This window comes from Eschrichtius robustus, chromosome 2, assembly GCF_028021215.1.
Source record: "Eschrichtius robustus isolate mEscRob2 chromosome 2, mEscRob2.pri, whole genome shotgun sequence".
In the NCBI taxonomy this organism is placed as follows: Eukaryota; Metazoa; Chordata; class Mammalia; order Artiodactyla; family Eschrichtiidae; genus Eschrichtius; species Eschrichtius robustus.
In genome coordinates, this window is record NC_090825.1 from 21,790,499 (window position 1) to 21,803,705 (window position 13,207).

Below are 13,207 nucleotides of genomic sequence, written 5' to 3' on the forward strand. Positions count from 1 at the left end.
TTTCTTGAGTAAAGTACATACATGGATGCTTTGCTAATTAGAGCCAGTATTTTTTACTCCTCACTATGTATTCAAGGAAAGGACTAGTAATATCCTTAACACTTTATTACAAATTTGATAGCAAATTTATTGAATATTTGATACTACACTTGTGGAAATACGTGAATCTTGATATATATTTAAACAATCTTAAAATGTATTCTATTTATATTTTGTAGGGTTAACATTAGGAAACATATATGTACTACTGTAGCATCTAATTTTCTACTATAAATATATTCATTTTGTTTTATAGGAAGCTGATTATTTGAGTCAGTACATTTTAATTTGGTCTATAAAAATATTCCTAAGGAGTATCCAATTAATTGAGATTTGGAAACCCCAATATTGACAGAAGTAACTTATTAAAAACAGATACATGACTATAGAATTTCAGAATAATATGTACTTGATTTAGGAATTGTCTTCCCTCATTACATGAGGAGAATTTTCTCAACCCTAGAAAGACTCTTTCTCATAAAGATCATTTTGATGAGCTATTAAAGGCTGCAAGAATGTTCTCAACTAGATATTTCTCAATGTTTTTTCCCATATGCTTAAAACTTCATATGGGAAAAAACACTGAGATAAATGTTTGAAATTGAGATAATTGAGGTAATGAAAAATTATTGAGATAATGATAAAAAGAAATTATCATTATATTGTCATATAATTTACTATTACTTTTTGCTTATTATTAGTGATTATTTTTAATTATAACCTCAGAGTTAGAGGTGTTATTTTTCACTTGCTCCTAATTATTAGCTTTTTGTTTTGTTTTGGTTTGTTTTCTTTTTGATTTTCCAAAATAGACTGAGCAATCCACCTGTTGGGAAGGCTAGTATTTTTGGAGACGTATTATCTGTTGAATGTTTTAAACACTGTATCAAACAACTAGTTTTGTATCAAACAATGCTGTAGATCATATATTATTTTGTTCAAGATCTTTGTGCAATTGATGCCTTGTGGAAGTGACTTGCTAACTGTCTTTCATGTGATGCTAATTATTACATAATGAATTTTCATGTGCCTAGTACAAATACAAGGCTTAACACTTCCAGAATGCTTATCTTTGCCACAAATAAGGGGAAAGGCATTTTCTTCTCCTAATTAACTATATTCATACCTCCATCACAGAGCCACCTTAATGATAATAAGCCCTTTCCCCACTCGGCTGAACTAATCCAAGTTCATGTGATCCAAAAAAGAAGGTATAGCAACTCATAAGGGAATGTATTTGTTTTCTAGGATATATACCTACTTGTGGATATCATTAGATTTTGTGGCTCATGGAACTTTCAAAAAATACAGGTACTCTCAACATATGGATTGTGTGATCTCTTTGGAGGGAAGAAAGGGCAACAATTTAAAGGAATTTAGTGTTAATAAATCTAACTCTCAGGACATAATTAAAATAAAATATATGGTTGATAATTCTTAATTAATATCTTGGAATTATTCAGTTGAATAATGAAGGAGTATGTCCTCTCTTTGTTAAAGACCAGTTAACATACATTCCTGATAATTCAGAAATTATCCAAAATTGTTTACTAATTTTGTTAGAAAGGGAAGGGCAATATCACACCAGATTAGAAAGTAGGATTGTGTCCTTGTGTTCCTTAAATTATAAGGGAAATTAAAATCTAAATTGCATGGTATACTATATCTCTGGCTTAAATGTGGTAGAAATGGTGATAAAATGCTACCTAGGCTACATTACTAATAAAAAGAAAAAATATTTACTGATGGAAATATTATATTTATTTAGAAATAAGACTGACATAATCAGGAGAATGTTTCTACTCAAAACATTTGATCGTGAAGCAAATTGGTTCAAAGGAAGCACTAGAACTGAAAAATGGAATTAGAAAATGATAAGACCGAAATATCCTCATTCATTCTTGATTAAAATGAAAAGAAACCAGAGACCACAAATCTCTTTTGCATTTAATGGCAAAACTTGGGAGGAAATAAAACTGTTTACACAATATTGTGAATATAAAAAGTGTCAGATTAATTATTGTGCTTGGTTGCAAAAGTAGGGGAGAATGTAAGAAGATGGCTACATAAGGGTAACTGTAAATGAGATGAATTTCTTGAGTTAAATTTATATATGTTCTGTAATTGTGCTAATTAAATTGCATTTAAGATGTTTCTCCAGGAAAAAAAAATAGCTTCCATGTGATATTCTGCAATTAGTTACAAAAAATGTACAGAAAGATCCTACGGAAAACAGCCATCACCTGCCAGGGTAAAATTATTTCAGTGTTTAATTTCAAATTTGCTGCAGTCAATAGTGTTTGCAAGGATGCTTATTAGGGGAAATTTAGATGAATCATTCATAGGACATCTCTGCTTTTGATGGATAACTTATTAAACTTACATTGATTACTCTACCATAATAAAATTACACGTCTTCTCTTTCTAGACAGAAAACATTTAGACACTTGCTTAAGTGCCTCTTGAAAAATAAAAGATAATAAATGGATGCTGGCTAGATATATGCCTTCAAGTTAAAGCTTTTATTTCATTTTAAAGCTTATATTTCCCTATATACCTAGCATCTATTGAGAAATGTCTCTAAAGTTGGTTGCTTGAATAAAACTATTATGAATAGATGATGAATTTTTATCAAGTTAGAATTTTTTAACTTCAACTAAAAGAAGCATAGGCTTCATCTCCTTTAATCTGTTAACATATTCAGTTATATAAGGAATTCTTCTAAGATAAACTTTCCCTGATATAGACAGATATATATTTAATGCATTGCTGTTCATTAACCTAATATTTACATATATATAATATATTTTCATATATAATATATTTACATACTTATATAGATAGATAGATATACATATACATATAGATCTCCATTTCCTTTGCAGTGGTGTTCTTACCCACTTTGGAGCAGTGTTACATGGGTCTCATATAAGATGAGTAAATTTCCTGCTCTAGACCCTCAAGTTTCTATAAGACAATATCTGTTTCTTGAAGATTATTAAAACTGGCCTGTAAAATTGTTAGGTTTAATACAATTTGTGTAGATCTTTTCTTTTTCCTTACACCGTGTGCAGTGGGTTGAGGAGTGTACTCAAAAATTTATGTCTAATGGTACCTTAGAAAGTGTTTTTGTTTGGAAATAGTGTCTTCTGCAGATGTAACTAGTTAAGATAAGATATATTGGGCCAGAGTGGGTCCTAAATTCAATGTCATTGGTGTCCTTATAATTAATATCACTTTAAAAGCATTAGTTTTATGGGATATAAGATTATCAGATAACCCACTATATCCGAATTAGTTTCTAAAATGAAATTCTATAGTATTCATAAAACAAGGTCATTTAAGTTAATAAAAGATGTGCCTTTGCTTTTAACTTAAAATATAACCTTATTATAAGAACACTGATTCTATATGTTCATTAACATTTAAGACACATAGCTCAGACAAATTTTAAGCCCTCCAAAAAATTCATATTGATAAAGCTGATGAAAATGAATCGGATTGAAAATGTTAAAATTGATCAGTGGTGGAAAAGTTGTGAATACTGGTCAAGAAAGCAAGTTATTACTAAATAAATTTTTATCATCATTTTTGAAAAGATTATCATAACAATACTTTAAGTTTTGACATCTTCTATCTAGTTTTCTGAAACTATGGCTGACACAATTATACCACTACTAAGAATTTTTTTTTAAAGTAAGATGAATTTAAATTAGATTTCTCTTGTAATGAATGGTGACATCATTACCAGTGACTTAAATTATAACAATCATAAAATGAGTCAGAAATCTTTAAACATGTTGTAGACAAATACAGGTAATTTCATTAATAGGTTTTGATGTATAAAGTTCAATCTAGAGCTGAGAACAATAAAAATTATCAAATAAAACCTAGAATTTTCTTCTAGTCTTTTAAAATATTTTCTAAGAAGTTTTCATAGCTGTTTCAGTGGAAAACATCATGTGAAGTCTTTAATGCATAAAGTTTTCTTTAACTCAAATTTTAGCCTTGTCTTGGAATATAGATGATTTTCTATTAAATGTTAGACTGGGAAAATCAATCCGTTTCATATAAGCCACCAAGTAGTCGTTAAATTGAACCTATCTGTCTTTCATTTTATTCTGATGTCTTAAAGTGACGTTTCTTTTATCAATTTATTTTTTTCTTTTAGCAATTTTAGTTAATCTTTCCCCCTTGACTACTTTTCGTTTCTGTCTTTGGAACTTTATCATTGTTACCTTGCTACTCTTCTTTCTGTCTTTATTTCAACTAAGTTTCAGAATCATTTTTAAACTAATATTCCAAATGATGCTTGGAGAAAAAGAATAACACTATAATACAACAAAACAAAAATATATCTCAATTAAGATTTCTATGTTCCAGCAATACTATTCATCTTTTCAGAACAACATTCTATTGAGGACTCATTCTCTCGAGGGAGCAATTCTAAAGAATTTCTGCTACTCACGAGCCAAGTTCCAATATTTTATTTTATAGCTAATAAAGTAGGGCTTCCCTGGTGGCACAGTGGTTGAGAATCTGCCTGCCAATGCAGGGGACACGGGTTCAAGCCCTGGTCTGGGAAGATCCCACATGCCGCGGAGCAACTGGGCCCGTGAGCCACAACTACTGAGCCTGCGCGTCTGGAGCCTGTGCTCCGCAACAAGAGAGGCAGCGATAGTGAGAGGCCCGCGCACCGCGATGTAGAGTGGCCCCCGCTCACCACAACTAGAGAAAGCCCTCGCACAAAAACGAAGACCCAACACAGACAAAAATAAATAAATTAATTAAAAAAATAATAATAATAATAATAAAGTAAATCCAGATCTAAGTATCTGAGTATTTTTATCTAAGTATAGAAACAACTGTAGCATTTTGAGGAAACATGAATTTTTCACCTTCTTATTAAGCAAATATTAATCTAAAAGGAACAAGTTCAGCATTCTGTGTTTTATACTTTTTCATAATGTTGACCCTGATGAGATTATTTTCTTCTGAAGGTAGGATTTTTAACTATATATGAATATACATAAAGCTTATTATAGTGGGAAGAGATCATAGAGATCATACAATTTACATCAGATGTACATCACACATGAATAGGAACACATGCATTAAGAAAACATGCAGTGAACACATGCAAGAAAAATGCTGTGTCCCAAGTGCCACAGAAATCTCTAGCTGTACTTCGGTGTGTCTTTACTCCTGTACTCATTTACCTCTTACTGTCTCTCATTTTCTTTATTATATAATCTAATATATATTAAAATGATTTTGCTAGGAATTCACAATTAAACATGACAATCTTGTGTTCTCATGAAAGATACAACCTAATAGAAAAAAATATTAATGTTAAAAAATAAGTAATAATATGAGAGTGACTAGTAAAATTAATAAAATAAACCAGAGTGATAATTAGGGAGGGGCAGAGAGTTGGGAAACTTTAAACAGGTATTCAAGAAGGATTTTCTGAAAGCTGAGGCATGAATAATTACAGGAGGTAACCATGTAAAATGTGGGGTAAAAGAGAATGAGCAGGGCCCAAAAACTAAGGTGAGAACTGGTTTAACTTAATCTGGGAACACATAGAAGTCAGTGTGGTGTCAACTACAAATTGGCATTTTCCCATTGGCACTTGCCATCTACCTCTACAAGGATTAAGTCACGTGCTGTTGCAGCTGCTGACTTTCAACACCCCCTGAAAGGAGTTCAGGTGAAGAGCAGAAATGAGGCACTCTGTGCTCTGGGAAACACTGGCAGAATAGGTCTTCAGATAGTCGATATTTTTCAGGAGCCAATTTTATGAGCTAAATTCTTGTATCTCCTCATATCTAGAAAAAATCCTTCATGGTGACGTCTGCTTCCCATGACTAGCAGTAACCTGCACGAGACTAGCAGAGACCTTCTGTAAAAAAATATGTGCTTGATTGCATGTATTTCTCCTTCACCAAAATCACATATTTACTGACCTTCCCCCCTGCCTCTTTGGAGCAGTTTGTCAGAGCTATCTGAAATGCTGTCTCCCGGGCTGCTGTCCTCATTTTGCCCCAAGTAAAACTTCACTCACAACTCTCATGTTATGCATTTTTTCAAGTCGACAGTGGCTAATTCAGAACGGGTAAAGGAGCTGGTGTTAAAGGCGGATTTAGCATTGCAATGGAGTGTGTGGATGGTCTGAGTCAGAAAGGATGAATTGGCATCGATATTTTTGCCTTATAAAGAAAATGGATCATATCAGATGAAGAATGATACCAAGGAGCAATTAACAAAATTGTATTCATGATCAGGTAGGCTTTGATTGGAGTGACAGTTGTAGATATGAAGAGAAGTGATCAAATTCAGGCCAAATTTTGGAAGTGTAAAACAAAAAACTTTCGGTAAGTGTAAATACATGAAGTTACAGCATAAAAAGCCACAAAGTCAACCCACTTCCTAAATACCCAGGTAGCTTCACCTCCCCCAGTTGCTGTAGAGTGCTGTAGAGGTACAGGCACTAATATGCAACTCTGCTTGGTAGCTGTTGTGTGTAGCTCCCTAAGCAGCTGGCACCCAAGCTCCCAATGCCCCCATCCTGTATGCCAGGTCATTGGAATGCTAACAAAATCCACCGCCTTCACACATCTGTTATGAAAAATGCTGGGTAGCAGTGGGATAGGAAGGCTTTATGGAAGAACAATCTGCAGTATGTCCATGTGATAGGAACCTTCTTTGTGCATATGTCTCATTATTCCATTGGAGATAAGGGAAAGGAATGAAGTGAAAATGTTTTCTGGTTTGAAGACAGTCCAAGGGGATTGATTAAGATGCGGGAACTAGGAGGACTGTCATATTTGTAAGAAGGGTTCTATATTCATTTTATTTTTAAAAAATTATTTTAAGGCTCAAAATAAGCATATAGATTATCTAGTCAATTCCCTTATATTAAAAGTAAAAAAAAAAAAAAAAAATGACCCAGAAACATGAAATGACTTCTCCAAGGTCATACAAGTTATTGTGATAGCTGAGACTAGAAGGCAGAATAGCCCTCAGTTCAGTGTCTTTCCACTGACAGCACAATATATTTTAGTTTACCACTTATCTGCCAAGGAAATATATTAGTTAATGAGTGCTTAGAAGTTAACTTCCTGGAAAACATCATAGGATGCCTTTCTTGTGTATACTCATGTTTAATTCAAATCGCAAACTGCCTTTGGAATGTAAATTAGTGTGTTCTTCTCAGGTTAAGTGGTAACATTGTGACAGAGAATAATTTAAAATGTAAGCAGTTTTATTAGTTATTATGCACAGTGTAGAACAGAGATACAATCTTGTGGGTATTAACATTTTATCTTTCTCTAAGGGGAAAAATGCCTTGGCAGTCTAAGGATCATATGGCATAATGAAACATACCTAGAGTTTGGAGTCAATTAATTATACCTTGGCTCAGCCCCATCTCGGCTACAAAATCTCACAAATGCATTCTACTCCACTGAGCCTCAGTTTCCTTTTTGTGAATTATGAAAAAGTTAAAAGAATGTTATTATAAAAATTAAATAAGATAGCTCCTAAGAGAATGTCTGGAGCATAATCTGCATTCATTAAATGTTAGATTTAACCAATATTAGATTATAAGGTCGCATGCTTTTTAATTCAAAAAGGGTTGCTCTTTGCAGGACTCTTAAGATGCCACCTATGTCTTTTCAGGCATAACTACTCCTACAGTTTCTCTTATAGATGTCATTACATGCCTTTTTAGAAATGTGATTATTAACATTTGAATCACTGGGAGGAATGATAAAAAATATAAGAGGTGTTAGAGTACACTTTTAATGATTGTTCAGCAGCTTTCCTTAGGGAAATTTTCATCATTAAACCTTCCCAGGTATTTTATTATCATCTCACACAATTCCCTGAATAACCATATCCATTTTTAATCCACTAATTTATTCTGTGGTTGGTCCTACTGAATAATGTCCCCAGATGTCTTTTAACTGAGTAGCAATACAGTCAGTTATGGAGTTTCTTTTGACCTTTTGACATTTTAATTTTTTACCTATGCTGATTATGAATACTGGAAGGGTATACATTATGCAAATAGCATTTTAACTGAGTGAACCACTAGGTATAAATTAAAGTAAAAGTCACAATTTCCCTACTAAACTAATACTGAGTGTGTGGTTCCATGAAGCAGCTCTATTTCTGGAAAAATCTAGACTAGTCTATTCATCTGGATATCTAACTACAAATATAGAGCTTTCAGATCTATGTTCCCCTCCTAAATTCCTATGGAGTTGGCATGGATAATGCTTGGGATTAAGTGGTCTTAATAATAGGAAAGTCTGACAGATATTTTATTTTCCAAAATACAAAACCACTTCACACTCTATAAGAATACCATGAAAATGCGTGTCATAATAACATGTATATGAGAATAATAAGATATTTAGTAAAAATCATGGAACTTATTTTATTCATACATTACCTATTAATCCATTTTACATATATTTAAGGGACACCTTCCATCTATCAGGTTTTTTCTAGACACTGGGAATAAAATAATGAAAGAAAAATGAAAAGACAAATTCTTTAGCACAGAATCTACTAAAGGACAGATATTAATCAATGAATCACACAAATAAATATAAAATTAAAAGTTATTTATAAAGTGCTAAATAGACGCTTGGTGTTATGAAAATGCATCATGAAGAAAATTTATAGTTAGGGAGGTTAGCAAAGGATTATCTAATGAAATGATAGAGCTGAAATTGAAGACAGAATTGAAATTAACATGGCAAATGGAGGAATGAATGGAAATGTTCTAGGCTGAGAGAAGAGAGTATAAGCAAAGGCCTTGTGCTGGAGCAAACATGGAGTACATAATAAAATAAAATAATTGTAGTGCATCTGGAGCACTACGATCAAGATGGGAATATGTTTAGATGAAAGTAGACAGGTAGGTAGAGTCAGAATATCTAGGCTTGTTTTCTATTTTAATACATTTTGCCTTTTATCTAAGAACAAATGAAAATAATTGAGATATTTTAAGCAGAGGGCAATATAATCAGATCTGAATTTTGATAGGAGGACTCTACTTGTCACATAGGAAATGGCTTTGTTAGAATCAGCTTTGTATATACTGAGATAGACTGAATTATCCCATTGGGTATGTGCAATATTTCCAACTAAGGATTATGGTGGCTGAAAATTGCCAGATAGTAAAGAAGAAAAGCTGATAGATTCAAGGGATATTTAAGTAATAAAATGACTAAAAAATGTTGGAAAATGTTGAATTTGGTTCCTAGGTTTTCAAGTTTAAAATTTATAGTGGTGTCATGTATTAAAATAAGGAACCCTACTAGAGTATAAAATTGTGGAAGGAGAGTTCATGGGTTTTATTTCAAACTTGTTCTTTTTAAGGTGAATTGAGACTTCAAAGAAAGCTGTCATAGAGGAATATAAATACATAGGTATGAAGCTCAGAGGACAGAGTTGGGCTAAAAGTATTAATGTGAGAAAAATCTGATAAAAGTGGCAATTGAATTCACTGACATGAATATTTTTTATTGGGGAAAAAACTGAAATAAGGAGAACGATGTTCTACAAACAAGATTTGAAGAAATTCAAGAAAGGATGTGGGGCGGGGGGGAGAAGATCAAGAGGCCAGTGTTAAAAAAAAAAAAAAAAAAATCGAAGAAACCAAAAAAGGTGAGGGTTTCAAGAAGAGTGGTCAGCAATATAAACTGCTGTAGGATTTAGTGTCATAATAATCACTATTGATCTTAGCAAAATATATTTTAGGGAATGGGATGGGGGAAGTCCAAATTACAGTGAGGTGAAAAATGAGTGATTAAAAAATAGGTATGGCAACCTTTACCAACTGTTTGAAGAAGCTGGCTATATAGGTAAGCATAGACATGTGATTGCTGCATAAGATGCAGAATAGTTTAATTTAGAATTGCTTGTTTTATTCTATAAAACATAAAAGAAATGGAACATCTAATAAAATACGAGATAAGAATAAGTATGTTAATGAGGTTGAGAAATAGAGATACAAAAAAACTGCAAAGTGTAGTCTTGCAATAAAACAGGAGGTGATGATATTATATGAAAAATAATATGTTCAACAAGAAAATTCTCGTAAATGCAGGTAAACACAGGACAGACTTTGCAGTGGAATAGTGAGTGTGGAAGGCATTGGCACTTGGTAGGTAAATTATAATGAATAGACATGACATATTTTTAATTTGCTATATAAGACACTTCAGATTACAAATCAGTTAGTCACATATTCAACCTGAAAAAGTGCAGGGGAGAATCTCTGTATTCAATTCTCCGGAAGTCAAAGACTCAGAAGCTAAACTTCAGAGTGAGTCTATCACTTCCTGGTTGATACAGAATAAAACTTTCAAAGCATCACGATGTAATTTCAGTCCATGGAGTAACCACTGTTATTACTTTAATTTTCTATTCTCCTTATTCTTCATAGTTTCCTTGTATTCTAAATGTTCCTAATCTCATCTTTCTGCTCTAACCTGCTTTTGAAAGCCACTTTATAATTTTCAGAGTATCTGTAAACGTCTAGGAACTATTTTTATTAGTTATTGACTATTATTGAAACTAATTACTATTGTAAAAATAATGCATGATTAGGATGAGTTAAAAACATACACAAGATTATGATTGACTAATAAGACTAATTCTCTTACAAACTGCCCAGTCAAAATGATGAGATGTAACAAGCTACTTAGTTTGCTACCTATGTTGGGAATGTGCAGCCTACACATGCAAACACACAAACACACAAACACATTCACATGCATACATATTGGTGGTGCAGTGGTTAAGAATCCGCCTGCCAATGCAGGGGACATGGGTTCGAGCCCTCGTCTGGGAAGATCGCACATGCTGCGGAGCAACTAAGCCTGTGTGCCACAACTACTGAGCCTGTGCTCTGGAGCCCACGAGCCACAACTACTGAAGCCCACGCACCTAGAGCCCGTGCTCTGCAAAAAGAGAAGCCACCTCAGTGAGAAGTCCACACACTGCAACGAAGAGTAGCCCCTGCTCTCTGCAACTAGAAAAAAGCCCACGTGCAGCAGCGAAGACCCAATGCAGCCAAAAATAAATAAATTAAATTAACTAAAAATAAATAAGTAAACATGTTTTACATGAAGTGTTCAACTTACAGTCTTACAATTCACAAGCAGCATGGTAGTGGATATTTTATTCAACACTTTATTAAGGTATTAGAGATATTCCATTATATTTTATCCCTGATAACTTTCCTCACCTTGAGGTCTGCTGTCTGAAATTAACATAGTTACTCCTCTTTCTTTTGATTATTGTAAACATGGTATACCTTTCTGTATTTATATTTATTTAATTTATTTTTTTTAGAGTATAGTTATTTACAATGTTGTGTTAGTTTCTGTTGTATAGCAAAGTGAATCAGTTATACATATGCATATATCCGTTCTTTTTTAGATTATTTTCACATATAGATCATTACACAGTATTGAGTAGAATTCCCTGTGCTATACAGTAGGTCCTTATTAGTTTTCTATTTTATATATAGTAGTGTGTATATTTCAATCCCAATCTCCCTCCCCACTCTTTCCCCCTGGTAACCACAAGTGTGTTTTCTACATCTTTTACCCTATTTCTGCTTTGTAAATATGTTTATTTGTATCATTTTTTAGATTCCACATATAAATGATATCATATGATATTTGTCTTTCTCTCTCTGACTTACTTCACTTAATATGATAATTTCTAGGTCCATCCAATAGAACTACCACATGATCCAGCAATACCACTCCTGAGCATATATCCAGAGAAAACTCTAATTCAAAAAGATACATGCACCCCAATGTTCACAGCAGCACTATTTACAATAGCCAAGACATGGAAGCAACCTAAATGTCCATCGACAGATGAATGGATAAAGAAGATGTGGTACTTATACACAATGGAATATTACTCAGCCATAAGAAAGAATGAAATATTTTACTTTTTAAAAAAATTTCTCTTTATAGGTGTATTTATATTTAAAGCAGGTTTCCTGTAGTCAACATTTAATTGGGTCTTTGTTTTCAATCCGCTCTGACAATCTCTTTTAATTGGTGCATTTAAAACATTGACATTCAGAATGATTATTGGTATAGTTAGATTAATATCTACCATATTTGTTACTCTTTTCTATTTGTTACTCTTGTTCTTTCTTCCTAGTTGTCTTTCACTCTTTCTTCTTTTTTGTGCTTTTAATTGAGCATTTTATATAATTCTATTTTTTTCTATTTTCTTACAGTATCAGTTATACTTCTTTCTACTTTTTTTGACTGGCTGCCCTAGAATTTGCAATATACCTTTATGACTAATCCAAGACCACTTTCAAGTAACACTGCACTACTTCACAGGTAATGTGAGTACCTTACATAATAAAATAATACCAATTCTTCCCTCCCATCCTTTGTATCATTGTTGTCAATCATTTCACTTATAATTAAGCATGTGTAAGCATATATGTAAGCATGTACATATATAGATAGATAGGCAGATAGATAGATACAGGTATATGTACATATATACATATATATATGACAATTGAAATTATAATGAAGTAGTTATTATTCAGGCATACAAAAATGGAGTCAGGCAACCACCGAGGATCTGGCCTCAGACACACCCCTGCACCACTGAGAACTGTATCACACTCAAGGACACCACTAGCCACGTTCAAAACAATACCTGCAAGCAGCTGGTAGCTGCAACCTTGTAGTTTCAAAGTTCTCCCTGCTTCACAACTCTGTAATAATTTCAAACCCCAACCAATCCTGTCTTAACAAGCACCTTTACTTCTTGCCAGCTCCAGTTCTAATTCTTGACAAACAACTTAATGTAACCTTGCAGTAACCTTTATAAGCCTCCTGCATTTTCTAGTTCATGGGAACACAACATTGGCAAGTGTTTTTGAATCTATGTCTCCTAGGCTGCAGTCCTGAAAAACCCCAAATAAATGCCTCTTTATTTCAATCAGGTCTCTGTTTCTGAAATTTATGTATATATCTCCATAAACAAATATATTATTGGTATTATTATTTTAATGATTTTGAATACCATATACATGTTGGAATATTTCAAATATAAATATATATATGTATATATATATATATATATATATATATATATA